Genomic DNA, 17,963 nt, shown 5'->3' on the forward strand with positions numbered 1-17,963 from the left:
TGGAGACAAGAGCAACTATTTAGGTTAAGATTTAGAAAGTAACTTGTATTTTGTTGTGTACTATTTGCTAATTGGAAATATTCACCTGTTGAAGGAACTTCAAAATATACTGCGTTGAACATTATAAAAATAGCATAACACTTCTTACTATTACTTGAACAACTCAGTGACTCCTAAGAAAACAATTGTATACAGGTACTTTATGTGCATATAAATATATTAAAATGTAAAGTTTCTCTAGGCTCATATCTTGGATGAATTTTTCATGTCTTTAATGTTACCTTAAAATTTAAAATATGACAGTCTAGGTAACCACTGATTGTAATATGTAAATAGGAGTTTTAATTCAATCACTGTTATATATGCAGAGCTGAGAAGAATAATGATGAAGCAACTTAGCATAATTACTCAATTGCATCAACAATCATATTGAAAAGCAAGTTAATTCAATTTGAAGTTATTGGCCTGTAGGTTAAAGTGAAAGTGGGGGGGGGGTGGGGAGTAGGTTTGCCTTGTCTAAGTTAAGATGGTACATGTATAAATGTTATGTCACAAAGGAGCATATAATTTATTTAGTTTTTATAAAAAGTCACCTCCTCTTCAGACTTCCCTGGTGGTGTAGTGGTTAAGAATCTGCCTGCCAATGCAGGGGACACAGGTTCGATCCATGGTCCGGGAAGATCCCACATGCCACCGTGCAACTAAGCCCGTGCGCCACAACTACTGAGCCTGCACTCTAGAGCCCGTGAGCCACAACTACTGAAGCCCGCGTGCCTAGAGCCCATGCTCCACAACAAAGAGTAGCCCCCACTCTCTGCAACTAGAGAAAGCCCACACACAGCAACAAAGACCCAACACAGCCAAAAATAAATAAATAAATTTATTTATTTATTTTTTAAAAAGTTACCCCTTCTTTCTCACTGTAAAGAATATGTATCATGTCTTTGGCTCTATTTTGAGAGTCTTCCATGTAAAATTAGAACTGATGTAAGAAAACTGTATTTTTAAAACATTGCAAAGACTACCAAGCCCATTTAGAACACAGCTAAGATGATGTAATTAGGAAGTAGATTGCTTTGAAAGAAAGTTATCCATTCTGGGTTTAGTTGTATCAACATCTTCACTGAAATGTGTATTGCTTTAGAATACTGTTCAAGAAACAGTGATAAGTAAAATGCAGTCAGGATAAAACTTAAATTTGAATCCTTTATTTTAGTGTCTTCGTAGAAAGAGCTAAGATTCATTTAACTTATTTAAAAATGAGCTAAATCTCTCACTTTATGAAAAACTCTGGAATCTTAACTGTGCTAAAATAGCCATGTCATTCCTGTGCCGAATAGTCATGAGTGAAACTGTTTGTAAAGAGGGATAAAACCTAAACCGTTAGTTTTCATGAAAAACAAATTATTGGCTAGAAATTAAATTAGTTTAATGCAGATAATATAATTTTGTTCAGCCATATTCGGTAGAAAAAGAATGTTGGATACAAGATGAAGTAAAATTCATCTGCTTCCTGTAGGCACTTTGTAAAGTCCCTGAGGGAGACAGATGTACCAGCACAGGACTAAACAAATGCACTAACTATTACAAGCTGAGCTTTGGCCTCAAACGCCACTGTAGTTGCTTGAAATAGTGACTATCCATGAAACACAGAGACTAATTTGTATCTTTAATCTCTGGATGAAACTGGAATCAGGTAGACTAGAATCAGCTTCCTTGACTCATTTCTTTAGGTCTTCACCCCAATTTGCCCCTCAAGATCTTAACGGGTTTGTAGACAAAGGGATGAAGAAAGAAGGTTCCTCAAGGGTAAAAGAAAAATGTTATCCCCTGGGCCTACAACAGAAGATTTAGTAGTTCTAAAATGTGTCAAAAATAAAACCTATTTATTAAGGATTACCCAATGAATATACACCATATTCATTCCTCTGCATGATATATAATCTTTGGATTAAGGTAGGCTACTCTGGAATCAGATATCAAGTCACTCCTCCCCATTTAGTTGTTACCAAGTTGTTCTTTGAATACTTCACTCTCTTGTTTGATGGACATAATAAAAATCTATGTTTATTCTAAGCATATGGTTTAAAATATTGCTCAGAATAGATTCCCTATGGGGGCAAAGTCTAATAATACTTGTCTCTTTACATAGTTTATATGTGCTTTTGTAAAACACACTTTATGTTACGTTCAGGTTTATGGTCCTTTCTGAATTAACTTTTGTATATGGTGAGAGGAAAAGATCTACATTTTCGCGTATGTTTCTCAGGTAGGACCAGAGCAACCTTTATTCTAGGGCTAACTTTGTCCCACTGTTGAGTATCTTCTGAGTACACTACCCCATCCCCTATGAATTAAGAGACTATTTTCACTATGGCTCTTTCACTGTAGAAACAAACTATTGAGAACCCTTTGAAAACTCCATTGACTGTTCCTTATGCTCCCATTCCCCCAAAAGCCTTGTGTGGTTTCTTCATACATGTTGCTGTTTTTTGCTCAGTTGCGGATGTAAGGCTGACCTTGCAAAGAGCTCCAGAACTATCTCTCATGGAATTCTCTCCTCTCTGGTGCTCTGTTCTGCACATTCTAGCTGCCTTGACCTCCCTGGAATCCCAACTCTGTCCCGTCCACTTAGGGAAACCACTCAGCTCTACCTTGGTTCCACCTTCTTGCTCTGTGCCATAGAGATTTTCTACAGTCAGTGTGCTGGGGATATTACTGGGCTCAGGTAATTTGTTCTTCCTCTCAGAAATCACTATCCTGAACTGAGTTTTGTCCAATGTCTGAAAATTCTTGTTTCGTATATTTTATACGTTTTTAGTTGCTTAAGGAGGGAGTGTAAATCTAGTACATGTTATTGAATCTCAGCCAAAAACTTGAGTTCTGCCCTGTTTTTATCTCCCTTTTTTTCCTCTTTACATTTTATTTGGATAATTTTCATTGATTTATCTTAATTTGTCTCCTCCTCCACCCCCTACTCCTGCTCCCACCCCCCTGCACTGACCAATATTGTGATAAAACTTTCAAAGGAAATTCTCATCTCTAATTTGTCTTTTTACTTGTGACATTTCCTTTATACTCTTCTTTTTTAAGTTTAAATGTCTACTAAATTCACCATTTTTTCAGGCATGTTCTCTACCTCTTTCACTAGACCTTCTAAGATGTTATTTATAGTTATTTTAGTCTCTGAGTGATCATTTCCAATATCTTTATCATTCCAGGCTTTTTAAACATTTGATTTCATTAAAATTGCATAAGTATGTAAGATCAAAATATTTTAAGGACAATTCGAATATGTGCATTCAAATGTTGATTAATGATATTTGTGACAGGTTGTTTATCTTTGATCATGTAACCACAATGTAGAAATTCTAATAATATCACTCAGAAATTTGATGTTTATGATGTTATTAAATAACTCTCATAATATCCTAAGCAAAAAATTTGGGATAATCAGAGAATTTTCTCAAGAAGTAACTGGATATATTTTATCCTTCATTGAAACTGCTTTAAAACTGCTCTAAAATGAATAGTAGATGATTGAAATGTAAGCCCACCTATTTCACCAAAGATTTTAAGCCTTTAGTGATAAAGTTATTGCATAAATGTCACCGTACATTCTGATTCCTTTTACCTAACATTCCTTTTACCTAACACCAAAATAAAGTTCTGGAGAAAAATTTCAAGTGAAAAGATTATTATTAACTGCATTTTACTGCATATTATTTGAGCATAAATAAACAGGTTGTCTTCTGAAATGAGATACGACTTCAGTCTTTGCTGAAGAAATGAATATTTTATTGTTATAAATGCAATATTTTAAATATAAGAATTACTACATATAAATATTTATATAAAACCAGAATGAGGAAAGAATTAGAACAATTAAAACAGTAAGTGGGATAATGTGTCATAAGAGGAGGCCAATAAATTCTGTCTAAAATTAAAGCATGTATTATAATTTTAAAAATCACTTCTACCATTGTTTTATATTTTTCTCAAAATTATAGGAATCGTTCAAACATTAAGATTTATTGCAAAGAAGAAACATTTATCCTAAATTCAGCTGGTCTTTCCATTTCACAGTTTTTTTCTCCATAAATTGTAGATAAAATTAGTATTTTTTTTATAAATGTGTATAGCCAATTGTTCCTTCCTCTTTTAAGGAAAACAAAAACAGGGATAGGGAAATATTAGCTCTAGAATTTGCAAGTTGTTAATAAGCTCTCCACTATGTAAATTTTGCTGAGACAAGAAGGCTGAGAGTTCAGGAGAGGATCTTTTAGTTGAAAATTCTGGAGGGCTATACCAGAGGAGCTGGGAAACTTGAAGTAGACAGAACCTTACCAAAGTTTCAATCCACCATCTACTCAGCTAGAAGTCTGGTTTGATTAAAATTACCAGCCATCATTCTATCTGAGCAAATTCTAGCATAGCAAAGAGCGAAGCCTCCCTAAAGGAAAGTAAATCAGCTAGTGCCACTTTAACTTTTTTTATAGACAAAGTTTGGCATTCAGTTAAAAAAATTCACTAGACATGCTGAAATACAGGACCATATGCCATGGCTTTGGGAGTTGGAGGAGTCTTGAGTTGTGGCTTTTGCTGATTTCTGTGGTTTAAACACTAGTACCATGAGTGATTTCACACTATCAGTGTAAAGTTATTGAATGCAGAGTTAGGAAGAGATGTTCATTATCTGCTCTCTCAAGTGGATATGAGCCAGTTCTGGAACATCACTGAATATGACACAGTATGAAGAGAGAGTCAAACCACAGAAACACATGACAGGATATCCAGACATTGGAGACTCCTGTCAAGAAATTTAAAATAGGAGTGAGGTTAACTGTTCAAGAAAATAAAATGGAAATGCACAAAATAGAAAAGATCAAAAATTTACTAGAATCTAAAAAAATGATCAAATGGATATTCTACATATTCTGGATATGAAAAATAGAATGAATGAAATTAGACTTAATATTTGATTTTAATAAAAGAATAAATTCAGGATAAAATTAGAAAATTTATATCATGTTCGTAGGAAATATTCAAATTAAAGCACACAGAGGAAAAAAAGAAAAGTACAGAAAAAATATAAATATTAAGGTCTAACCTATGTCTAATTGAAGCCCCATAAAATATGATGTCCTATAATAATGAGGCAGTAGGAATATTTTAAAAAGCTAGTAGCTTTTTTAAAAAAGATTAAAATATTAACCTATAGATTCAAAGAGACTGTGATCTCTAGCAAGGTAAATAAATATAAAGAATAGCACACAATAGCACCTTACAGTAAACTGTGAAGAAAAACATAGAAAGTAAGCAATTTTAAAAGGAGAAAGAGGAAGGGAAAGAAAAAATATCATCTTCAAAAGAATAACAAAAATACAAATGATTTCTCAACAGAAACAATGGAAGTCAGTAATTGAATATTATTTGCCAATATGTATTTTAAGGATATTTTTGCTTCTATCTTCATTCATTCTCATGTTCTTATGTGCCATCTAAATCTTGTTGAAAAGTATTTCAGCTGAGATCTCACTCTGGAGTATCATGTTGCATGTCCCCACAAGCAATTCAATCTCATACCTCTGGTCCTGAACTCAGTTCATTCTCCCGATGTCCTATTTTCAACTACTAGATGAGTTGCTTATGCTTTGGTTTCCCTCATTATATGTGCTAATCATACCCTGCCCTTTTCTGTCATAGCACTTTTACCTATGTGTGGGACTACAAGATATATAATTCCCTCTCTCACTTGAATAGAAGATCATAAACTCAAGATTGATTACTGTTGTGGGTTACATTATATCCCTATATTTTAGCACAGTGTCTGTTGCACTATTGGTTGTCAATAAATATTTAAGGAATAAATTAATTAATACTTCTTTGCTTCTACATCTATTCTTACAATAAGCTCCTGTTACCTAAATTAATCTGGATCTGTGACTTTCTTGCGATGGGAAAAGCCTAAGGACATATTAGGTACCTGTAATTTTCCTCAAGTATCATTCACTATCACCCCCAAGCCTCTGTCCCTACTACTTCCTCTCCTTGAAATATGCATTTGGCCAGACTTTTTCATTATCTAAACATAGTTCAGGATGTACCTTTTCCTTGAGGCATGCTACAATTCTGCAAGCCTAGGATAAGTGGCTCTCTTTTCAATATCATAAACAGGTTCATGATGACTAATATCAGCCTATTTCCCCTCTATTATAAACCATTGTCTATGAGATTGTAAATATGTTAAGCTAGAAACCATTTCAATTGTGTGTAGGGTATATAATTTGTAGCCAATGAATATTTGTTGAGTAGAGAAGGTAAATGACCAATTGTGGCTTTGATTCAGGGAATCTCATTCAACTGTTCTTTTCACTGAAAAACAAATGCCAAGTGTTTCAGAGATCAAATGTCTCCATAAATATTATCCTTTAAAATTCATGCCACAACTTCAATCATTAATTTAATAGATGAATTAATTCATTTAGTCAACATCACATAAATGAACAACTGAAGTTGAACATCAAGTTCTAGAACCCAAAAAATACTGGTATTGGCCCTGAAGAAAATTAAGTTGGAGAAAAGAACACCTGCTAATTATATAAGAGCTGTTGACCTGTAAACAAATATAATATGGGGTAGAAACAGACGTTTGTATCAACTAGAATCTTAATCATGAGGGGAATCTTCAACTCCACTGGGAAGGAGAGTTAAACAGAGGCTTTTGGGAGAAGCAATGGTAAATCTAACAGTCAAGAACTGGTTGTTTTCAAAATAAGGAGGAAAAGGAAATTATATGCATAGGGATTATATACCTAAAGTTATAGAGAAAAAGATTTTAAAAACCCACCACAATTATAGAAAATTATAATTCTCTCAATATTGTTTGAGTGTAATGGGGGAGAAGCTACTGAGTGAATATGCAGCTAAGGTAAGCAGAGGCTACACCTCTTGAGGTTATGTGTTATGTCATGCTAAAAGTTTTTACTTTCTGTGCAGGTAATCAGAAATCTTTGCTAGGTTTTAAGTAAGATAATGATATGAAAATTAATGCAGAAAGAGTACTCTGTGAGAAATGTCTACACATTGGAGAGCAGAGACTAGCCTAGAAAGACCAATTTAGAAGCAATTCTAAGGATGATGGAGGAATGAACTGAAAAAAAGTACACTGAGTTTGGAAAAAATGATTTGGATTTGAAGGAAAATACAGGTAGTAGAATTAAGCAAGACAGTTGCCTGTTACATACGGGCAGCAGAAACACGTAAGTGTGGATAACAAGAGATTTCTAATTTAGCCAACATTGTAGCAGTGCCATTAATAGCAGTAGAGATAAGGAGAGGCAGTGGAATGTGCAAATCTTATTTTTATGTAAAGAAATCACCCGTTAGTATTAAAGAGTGAACAACTATCATGATTTCATAATATTGCTTAATATCGTATGTTGTAGTTGGTTAGGCTCCTGTGATTTTTTTTAAACCTCAAGGAGAAAATAAAAATGAAAGTGATTCATTGTTAGACTCTTAACAATGCTAGTGTTGTTCGTCATGTGATGCAAGTAGAAATGTATAGCTCATCTTTGACCTCCTATCCTCATGGAATGAAGAAGTAGTTGTAGGTATCCGTTCCTGTCTTTCCATTTTGAATCATCTTATATGAAATTCACTAAAGAGATATTTCACAAGAATATACTGGTGTTTACCATAAAATAGCCCCAGAAAAAGAGGGTAGAATGGTACCTTCACAGTAACTTAACCAGAGTTTGTTTTCCCTAAGGGGTAATGAAATGGCTATTTGCATCTAAAGATGAGATCCTTTGTCTCCCTTCCCCCCTTCCTTCCCTCCTTCCTTCCTTCCTTCCCTCCTTCCTTTCTTTCTTCTCCCCTCTCCCCTCTTCTCTCTCTCTTCCTTTCTCCAGAATTTACATGCATTTGTCTTATTGTGCTTTCATGTAAAAGTTAATAATTAAATTGATAAATGCGAATGAAATTAGAAAGCCAACCCAGTTAATATTGTTAGTGAACTTTGAAAAGTAATAATAACAAAGACTATGAAAGAATTTAATATCGTCAGCCCTTATTCTTGAAGTACTGATGCAAATTTTTCCATGCATGTAAGTTGCTAAGCAACAGCCTGAAAATGTTTTGTTGACCATAAATGCAATTCTGTGTGGTCCCAAAAAGCATAGGCGTATCCCCAATCTTCTTTGAGCTACTATATCATATTATCAAGCCATACTTTTAAAATGACAATATTCTGTATATATGAAAATGCTATGTATGCTATGCAAACAATTTCATATATACTTCAAAATCTCTTTCCAGCCAATAACTATTGTGGCAGCACAATTAAAAGTAAAAATATGAAATGTCTAATTAAATTGTATGGAGTCAGTAAAAACATTACTTTTAATATATGTTGAAAACAATCAGAAATGTGTATTTAAACAACTCAGTCACGTGATAAGGGTAATGTAGGAATTATATTATTCCTTAATTTGTTTACAAATTATTATATTATAAAATTATTATAAATTATAGTATTAATATGTGATTAGCTGAGGAGGGGGAGACTAGAACCATAAAAAGAAAGATTCACACATTTTTCCAGGAGAAATTGAGAAGGAAGTGAAGGTTGTTTATTACATGATAAGTTGTAAGATAACCAGATCAAAAGTTGAGAATTACATACTACAGCAGCAGGATCTGGGGAGATTATATTTAAAAATTCACAGTTATGCAGATGAACTGTACATCATGCTCTTTATACTTTCTCAGGGATAAGAAAAGTGACCCACATGTTTTCTTTCCTACAATGTCTGGTTAAGTAGGACTCCAGTCTATGGGGAAATAAGAAATAAATAAATTTGTTCTTATTTCACCCACTCTTTGTGAAGTTCAAGTCATGAAATTTGGCTTAGGGATTTAGGCTTATATATTTGTTAACCAATGGTAAATGTTTCTTCTGATTCCGAATTTTGAATATGTCATTATTAGGACATGTTTCTTGAAGGAATGGATCCCAAAGTTATGCTGAATCACAGTTTCAAGTTTACTTAAGTATTTCAGTAAATAGTATTTCTAAGATTTCTCTAATGCCTATTAACATGTTTCATGAATGGAATAAAAATAGATGACTATAGCTAACACTGTTTTATGGTAAATAGGAAAGTTGTTAAGAGAATAAATCCTAAGAGTTCTCATCACAAGGAAAAACATTTTTCCCTTTTTTTCTTTTTGCTTTATCTGTATGAGAAGATGGACGTTTGTTGAAACTATTATAGTAATCATTTCACAATACATGTAAATCTACCATCATGCTATACACCTTAAGCTTATACAGTGCTGCGTGTCAATTATTTCTCAATGAAACTGGGAGAAAGAAAAAGAAAAATAATACAGATGGTTTATCATTTGTTCAAGGAAATCATACCAGGTAAAAAATAAAAGTTACATAAACACACACAAAGAAAGCAAAAGCCACATTAAATCATTTTTAAAAAGTCTATGCCTAAACGACGTGAACTGAAGTGAAATATCTAGTATATACATTGCAAGAGATAATAGTAATAAAAAATGTGTTATAAAATATAACCTTCCAGCTTTATTTTGCATTAATTTTTTTCCTTCCAGTTTTAATGAGATATAATTGCCATACACCGTTGTATAAGTTTAAGATGTACACCATAATCATTTGACTTACATTCATCAAGAACCGATTACCACAGTAAGTTTAGTGAATATCCATCATCTCATGTAGATACAAAATAAAAGAAAAATACTTTCCTTGTGGTGAGAACCCTTAAGATTTACTCTCTTGACAACTTTCAAATATAACATACAGGGGTGTTCATTATATTGATCACATTGTACCTTACATCCCTAGTACTTACTTACCTTACAACTGGAAGTTTGTACCTCTTGACCACTTTCATCTAATTCCCCTTCCCCCAGCCCCCCACCTCTGGAAACCACAAGTCTGATCTTTTTTCCTACAAGATTCTTTGTCTTTTGAATTATAATGAACTACAATACTGTGTTAGTTTGTACACAATATAGTGATCCGGTATTTCTCTGTATTATAAAACGATCACCACTATAAGTCTAGTTACCATCTGTCACCATAGAAAGATATTACTTTATTATAGACTATATTCCCCATGCTGCACATTTCATCCCTGTGACTCATTTATTTTGTAACTGGAAGGTTATACCTCTTAATTTCCCTCACCTGTTTCACTCATTGCCCCCACCCCCTCCCCACTGACAACCACCTGTTTGTTCTCTGTATATGTGACTCTGTTTCTGTTTTGTTATGTTTGCTCAGTTGTTTTGTTTTTTTAGATTCCATGTATAAGTGAAATCATGTAGTATTTGGCTTTCTCTCAAGGAGCTGGAGCTCTAGGGCGTGACTGCCTGGATGTAAATTTGCAATTTCCAGTCTTTGTTAACTTTATCTACCTCTCTGTACCTTCTTTTCCTCATCTGTAAAGTAGATATAATAAAATTATGTATAAGATTATTGTGATAAATACAGGACTTAATAAACTATGCAAAAGGACACAGAACCATAACAATTGTATAATAAATGTTAGCTATTATTTTTATTATTACCCGCAATAGTAGTCATTGTTATTTACGTTTATTTATTTGGGTTCCAAACTTTAAAACAGTAAAAGAAGTTAGTTTTAAGTAACACTAAGAATTAGTTTTTGCATTGAGCAGATTCTACAGAAGAGTTGAATGTTAATTATTTGATAAATGTATCAAAAGTATTTCTGTGTAAATTTTATTTGTAAATTAAGATTATATACTTTTATGTCTAATTTTAATGCCATATTAATTGTAATCATATGTGGAAACATACTTTCTAACAGCTAATTGCCATTTTAAGTGAAGAAAGAGCTAGAGATTTTATAATAAAATAGTGGCTTAAATTCCATAAAAATTATGTGTTTAAAATGCTGTATATATTTAACATGCAGAAAAAGATTAATCATTTAGAGCTGAAAACGCAAATTTCCAAGAAAACAATGTTTATAATGCTAATTCTATGTATATTACTAGAGAAAAGCTTATAGAGCTTTCGCTGATAGGTCAAATTCATTACAAGTAGTAAAAGTATGCCCAAACTCGAGCATAAATGCATGTGATTATGTTTAAAACATCCAAAGATGTTAAATAGATTAAATATATTAACATGCAATACTGTAGAAAAGCACAGAGGGGCATGCCTAAATACAAGCTATTCCATTTGCTTAGATAAATAGAATTCTTAATGCAGTAGAACCACATATGATTGCAAGAGTAAATTTCACATTTCTAGCTAGATATTAAAAAGTTTGCATGAAATGAAGTTCCTTTCCTGATTCATATCAATTTGTAAGGTAGGTAATTCAGTTTGCTACAGGAAATATATCTTTATGAAGCATAACAAAATCCAATTTACCAGCAAAATCCATTTAAATTAAAATCAAAGACTAATCTTCATATAATCCTTTACTTGTATCATAATGATGAAAGATGAACAGATACCTATAGTGAACACTTACTTATCCTGATTATTTTCATTTTTATTTGATAGAAATTATCTTCTACAGGGATGAAAAAGTATATGGAAAGGTCACATTATTTCTTGGAACCAGTAAATTATTTAAGCTATACTAGAGAAATAATATTTGCATTTCTTTAGAGTCATAGTGAATGTAACTGCATAATGATGCTTTTTAAAACCTAGTCTGAAATATATAAAATCGTTCCAATTCCAACAAAATTCTCCTAAACAACTGTTGAAAGTTGCTAAAAGTGCCACCTTCCTGATGGTTGTATAAAATTTCATATGCAATGGAAATTGACAAAATCTAAAATTTATACTGACATACAAATGGACAAAAATAGTTAAGAAAATGCTGAAGAAGAACAAAGATGGGATTACACTATTGGATATCAAATTTTATTATAAAGTTATTGCATTTGATGGTTTTGAAAAGGGAAATAATCTGAACTCATGTATGACTGTACAAATATCACTCTGACTCCATGTTAAAAATAAACTGAATGAGGACTGGGGCATATTATAGGAGACCAGTTAGGAGGTTTTAGGATAACCAAAGAAGAAGATGGTGACTTCTAGCATGGTAATATTAGTGCAGTTGATTAAAAAATGATGATATTCTGATTATATTTTGAAGCAACAAGCAATAAAATTTACAGATACAATGAATATGCAATGTAATAAAAGTGAAAAATAAGAGATGTTGCCAAGTATTTTAGCCTGAGCAACAGGAAGCGCAGAACAGAGAGCATGTGGTATTGGGGAAGTGGATCAGAGTTGTTTAGTAGTGGAGATAGTGATGTTCCAAGGAGAGGTTTAGTGAGGATATATAAATTGGGGTGTCAACACTGTATAAATAATAACTACTATCATAAGTAGTTTTTTGAAATGCATGATTAATTCTGATTTTTTATTCAATGCAGATATCTGAAATCAGTTTGGACTCCTAGATTTTCACTTTATATTTTGGGTTATAATCCAAAACTACTTAATTTTATTGTTTAAATGCTTCCAGTTTTGGCCATTGGTAGTTCTTTCAGTTGGCTCTTGTGCCCCTTTAATATAGCCCCACCTTGGTGTTCTTTTCTTTCCTTTTCTGGTCTTTTTCTTTGTGTGCACTTCCTTACTTTCTGGCACTACAATATGCTCTAGACTCATATTGTGCATTTTCTTATTTAGTACTAGAATCAGCAATTTTCCCAAAGATCCCTGGTTTCTTTTGTTGGAAAATTCTATTAGGAACAAAGATCTGGGTTTTAGGTGTGCTCATGGCTACAGGGGTGTCATTACTGCTAAATCAACTCAACTGAAAAGGGAAGGAAATATATGAATGGATACTAACTTGTTTAAACACGCATACATACACATTATCATTTGTATCTACCTCATGCTAAACATGAGTTTATACTAATGTTGCCAATTCTAATCTGCTACCACATGAAGAAATGTAGCCTTCCACTCTTGCTTATCTGTAATCTCCCCCTCCAACAGTGAAAAACCTGGCTCCCATCATCATCATTTACATACATAATTGTTTAACTCTAACATGTATATCAGTTCAGAATCATTACCCCAGACCCCTGCATGAAACAAGTTTGTTGACCAAAGTATAGTGCCTATGTGCAGTTTTTATTGTTGTTAAAAAAAAAAAAAAAAAAACTACTTTTTTCAGAGTTACTCAGATAAGTGAGGTAGTTTCATATATTTGCAGTATAGTTATACTGTTTTTTTCACATTCTTCATTCCATCCTGGGATACCTCAAATCACTAATTTTTATATATATATATATATATATATATATATATATATATATATATATATATATATATATATAAAACCTTGAATACATTGAAATCTGCTTTTTGTAATGTAAGGTTCTATAGGTTTGAAAAATGCATAGTTTCATGTATCTCCCATTACAATACTTTACAGAACAGTTTAAACACCCTGAAAATCCCCTTTACATCACCTACTCACCATCCTCCCCTTCTCTACCCACAACCCTGGGGACCAATGATCTTTTTACCATGTCTATAATTTTGTCTTTTCCAGGATGTCATATAGTTGAAGTCATACAGTATTTAGTCTTCACATTTTCTTTCTTCATGTTGCAATATGTATTTAATATTCATCCATGTCATTTTGTGACTTGACAGCTCATTTCTTTTTATTTCTGAATATGATTCCTTTGTATGGATGTACTACAGTTTACCCAGTCACCTATTGAAGGCCGTGTTGGCTGCTTCCAGTTTTTGGCAATTATGAATAAAGTTGCTACCAACATTCATGTCCAGGGTTTTGTGTGAACATGAAGTTTTCCAAAATAGTTGCGTAAGTGCCTAGGAGTGTGATTGCTAGATCATATGACAAAACTATGTTTACTTCTGTAAGAACTTACCAAACTGTCTTCCAAAGTGTCTGTAATTTTTACACTCAACAGCAATGAATAAGTTCCTGGTGTTATGCATCCTTGCTAGCAGTTGGTACTATCAGGTTTTTTTAAGTCTTTTTAATAGGTATGTAGTGGTATTTCATTGTTATTTTGATTTGAAATCCCCTAATGAAAAATGATGTTGACTAGTATTTCATAGGTTTATTTGACATTTGTATTTTTTTGGTGAGGTATCTGTGTTACTATTTTTCCCATTATTAAAATATTTTTTATTGTTGAGATTTAAGAGTTTCTTGTACATCTTGGACACAAGTCCTTTATCAAATATATACTCTGAAAAATTTTCTCCCAGTCTGTGGATTGTAATTTTCATTCTCTGAACAGTGTCTCTCACAGAGATGAAGTAAAATTTTGGGAGTCCAAAAATCTTTGATTTTGTCCCATCTCTGTCTCTTTCCAGCAGTATTTCTGCTGGTATAATATTCCCAGGAACCTTGTTGGTCTTCCATGTAATTCAGAGGGGTCACACCATTAGGAAAGAGTTCTCAACAGATCCTTCTTGGGTAAACCCATCTTTAATCCTGGCTTCTGCTAAGATGGTTTATTAGATCCAAGCATCACATACCTAATCTTTCAGTGAAAGATTTTCCAGCTATACCCTTGGCCCTCTCTCCAGAGCATGATTTTTCCAAGGGTAAATTTCCTAGTTTTAGCTGGGAAATTTAAATTTTCTCATTTCCTTTGCAATCTGGATAAACTGAGAATTTCCCAAGTCATCAGATATTTGTTCATTTTTGTTTAGCAATTCCTTCCTCAGTTTGTCTTGTTCTCATGTTTTACTGTAAGCAGCAAGGAGAAACAAGGCTGATACTTCAACATTTTGCTTTGAAATCTCCTCAGCTAATTTTATCTATTACAAATTCTGCTTTCCACTCAACAGTAGAATAAATTCAACCAAGTTCAATGCTGCTTTATAACAGGAATTGCCATTCCTCCTGTCTATAACATGTTCTTCATTTCTTTCTGTACTCTCACCAGTTACCTTCAATCTCCATATTTTTACCAACCATCTCTTCAGAACAACCTAGACTTTTTCCATCATGTGCATCTAAATTCTCTCAGCCTCTACTCATTATCCAATTCCAAAGCCATTTACAAATTTATAAGTATTTGTTAATGGTAGCACTTCACTTTCCAGTACCAGAACGTGTATTAGTTTCCTAGGGTAGTCATAATAAATTACTATACACTTGGTGGCTTAAAACAACAGAAATTTATCTTCTCACAATTTTGGAGGCCATAAGTCCAAAATCAAGGTCAATAGGGATGATTCCTTCTGGAGACTCTCAGGGACAATCTGTTCCATGCCTCTCTTCTTGATTCTGGTGGCTGCAAGCATGTCTTGACTTTCCTTCATTTGTAGATGTGTCATTTTAGTCTCTTGTCACCTTTAACTTATAAGGACACAAGTCATTGGATATAGGCCCCACACTTAATCCAAAATCATCTCATCTCAACATCCTTAACTTAATGACATAGCTAAGATCTTATTTTCAGATAAGACCACAATCACATGTACCAGCATGTGATTAACAGGTAAACATTTAGATATACCCCTTTGGGGAAACTGTTAATATACTACAGTAACCAGTATAATTTCCCTTCTTGACTGAAGAACTTTTTTATGCATTTCTTGCAGGGTATGTCTGTTGGTAATGAGTTCCCTCACTTTTTGTTTGTTGGAAATAATCTTTATTTCTCCTTTTCTTTTGAAGGATAACTTGCCTGGATAAGAAATTTTAGGATAGTGAGGGTTTGTTTTTGTTTTGTTTTTAATTTCAGCACTTTAAATGTTTCATTCCACACTTTCTGTTTACACAATTTCTGCCAAGAAACTCCCTCAAATTCCTATCTTTGTTTCACTATCAGTAAGGTGGGTTTTTTTTCCTCTGATTTCTTTCAAGATTATCTCTTTGTCTTTGGTTTTCTGCAGTTTTTATATGATATACTTTGTTGTAGACTTTTTTGTTATTTATCCTGAATGGTAGTCTCTGAGGTTCTTGAATCTGTGGTTTGGTGTCTGTCATTAATTTTGGAAAGTTCTCAGCCATTATTACTTATGGTATTTCTTCCACTTGGTTCTCTCTGTCTTCTTCTTCTTGTATTCCAATTATGCATATGTTATAACTTTTGACATTGTCTTTCAAATGTCTTTCAAATCTTAGTCTTTATATTGTTATTGTTACTATTACTATTATTATCTTTGCATTTTGGTTCGGGAAGATTCTATTGACCCTCCTTTAAGTTCACTGATATTTTTTAATATATTTCCAGTCATTTTATGACCCCATTAAAGACATTCTTCATTTCTGTTACGGTGTTTTTAATCTCCAATATTTCTTTTTGATTCTTGAAGTTTCCATCTCTCTGCTTACATTACCTATCTGTTCTTTTATATTGTCTGTTTTTCCCATTAAAGCTCAGCATATTAATCATAGTTGTTTTAAATCTATGGTCTGATAATTCCCATATCCCTGACATATCTGGGTTTTATTCTGATGCTTTCTTTGTATCTTCAGACTGTTTTTTCTTGCCTGTTATCATGACTTGAACTTTCATTGAAAATGAAACATGATATATAAGGTAACACAAGCCTAGTAATATAGACCTTACTGTTAATCTGCATAGGAGTTGTGCTGGATTTAATGTTGTTGTAGTTGTAGATGACAGAAGATTCAAATTCCTGTAGTGTCCTAATATTTGTTTTTCCTGTTGTCTTTGGAGTTCCTTAATTCCTCATCAGGTAGAGTATGCATCTTGCTGCTCTATCAGCTGTAATTCTCTGTGGCTATACTGAAGTCTTATTGGTGTAGTTGTTAAGTGTGGGGGAGGGAAAGCATTGCACAATTGTAAGATTAAATATTCATCTTTTAGTGGGCTTATGTCCCTGGGCTTTGACTTTCACAAGTGTGTCTTAGAAATTTTTATCCCTTAGGTGATCTGGAGTGGGAGAAATGCCCTTTTGTTTGGTAGTTTAAGGTTCTGGTAGTCTTTCCTCTGTGAAACAGGCCTTTGATATGGAGAACACTCTGAGTATATTTCACTTTTTTTTTTTTTTTATCCTCCGCCCCTGCCAACATCATGAGAGGATCTTTCTTGACTCTTTACCTTGAGAGCTTAGGTGGGAACCTGGAGGTAAAAACCACAAAAGTTGCCTCTTATCACAAAGCTGTAGTTTCCAGGAATTTCTCACTCTTAAGCTAGTTTATACTCACCCTCCGATATTTCATAAAAATAACCATTTAAATGTACCTAACAGTTTATGGCTCCAGTGGTTTGTGCTACAGGCAAGCAGATCTCAGTTGTGAGTTTCTGTATTTGTCTGCCTATCCAGACTTTAGTGTGGTGATTTGCCCTGAAACTTTAGTCTCAGATGAGCTGTGTAAAGTCACTGATTTTTAGTTTGTTCACCTTTTCCTTGTAAGGATGGGAGTGACAACTTGAAAACTCTTTACGTGTTAGAGTTTAAACCAGAATTTCCTCTTTTACTTTTAAAAGCCAAACCTCTTCATATGGTTGTCTCCAGATATTATGTCAAGTTTTTACTTCATGTTTGCTTTCTTTTAACATTTTTTATGAAAAAAATATACAAATATCACAGTACCATGATTCCATGAAATTATCATTTAGCTTCAACAATTATGAAACATACAAGAGGAACTTATGTGATATATTTTTATATAAGATAGAAGATAGAATGTAAATTACAAATACTTACTGAGATTGTGTCAAATACTTGAGAATCTAACTTGAAGAGGCTACCACTGACCAAAGATAGGGCAATATGTGAATATCACAAAGGATAATTACTACAATTGATTAAAACACTTCACTCTCATTTAAATCCATGAGGTCGTAAAAATTAAATAGATATAAAATAATGATAGTGAATAAACTCATTTTTTAAACTAGTAAAAAAAAGAAAAAGTTTGAACCATTCATGTGTATTTCTTAATAGT

Source organism: Grampus griseus (assembly GCF_964374135.1).
Source record: "Grampus griseus genome assembly, chromosome: 11".
In the NCBI taxonomy this organism is placed as follows: Eukaryota; Metazoa; Chordata; class Mammalia; order Artiodactyla; family Delphinidae; genus Grampus; species Grampus griseus.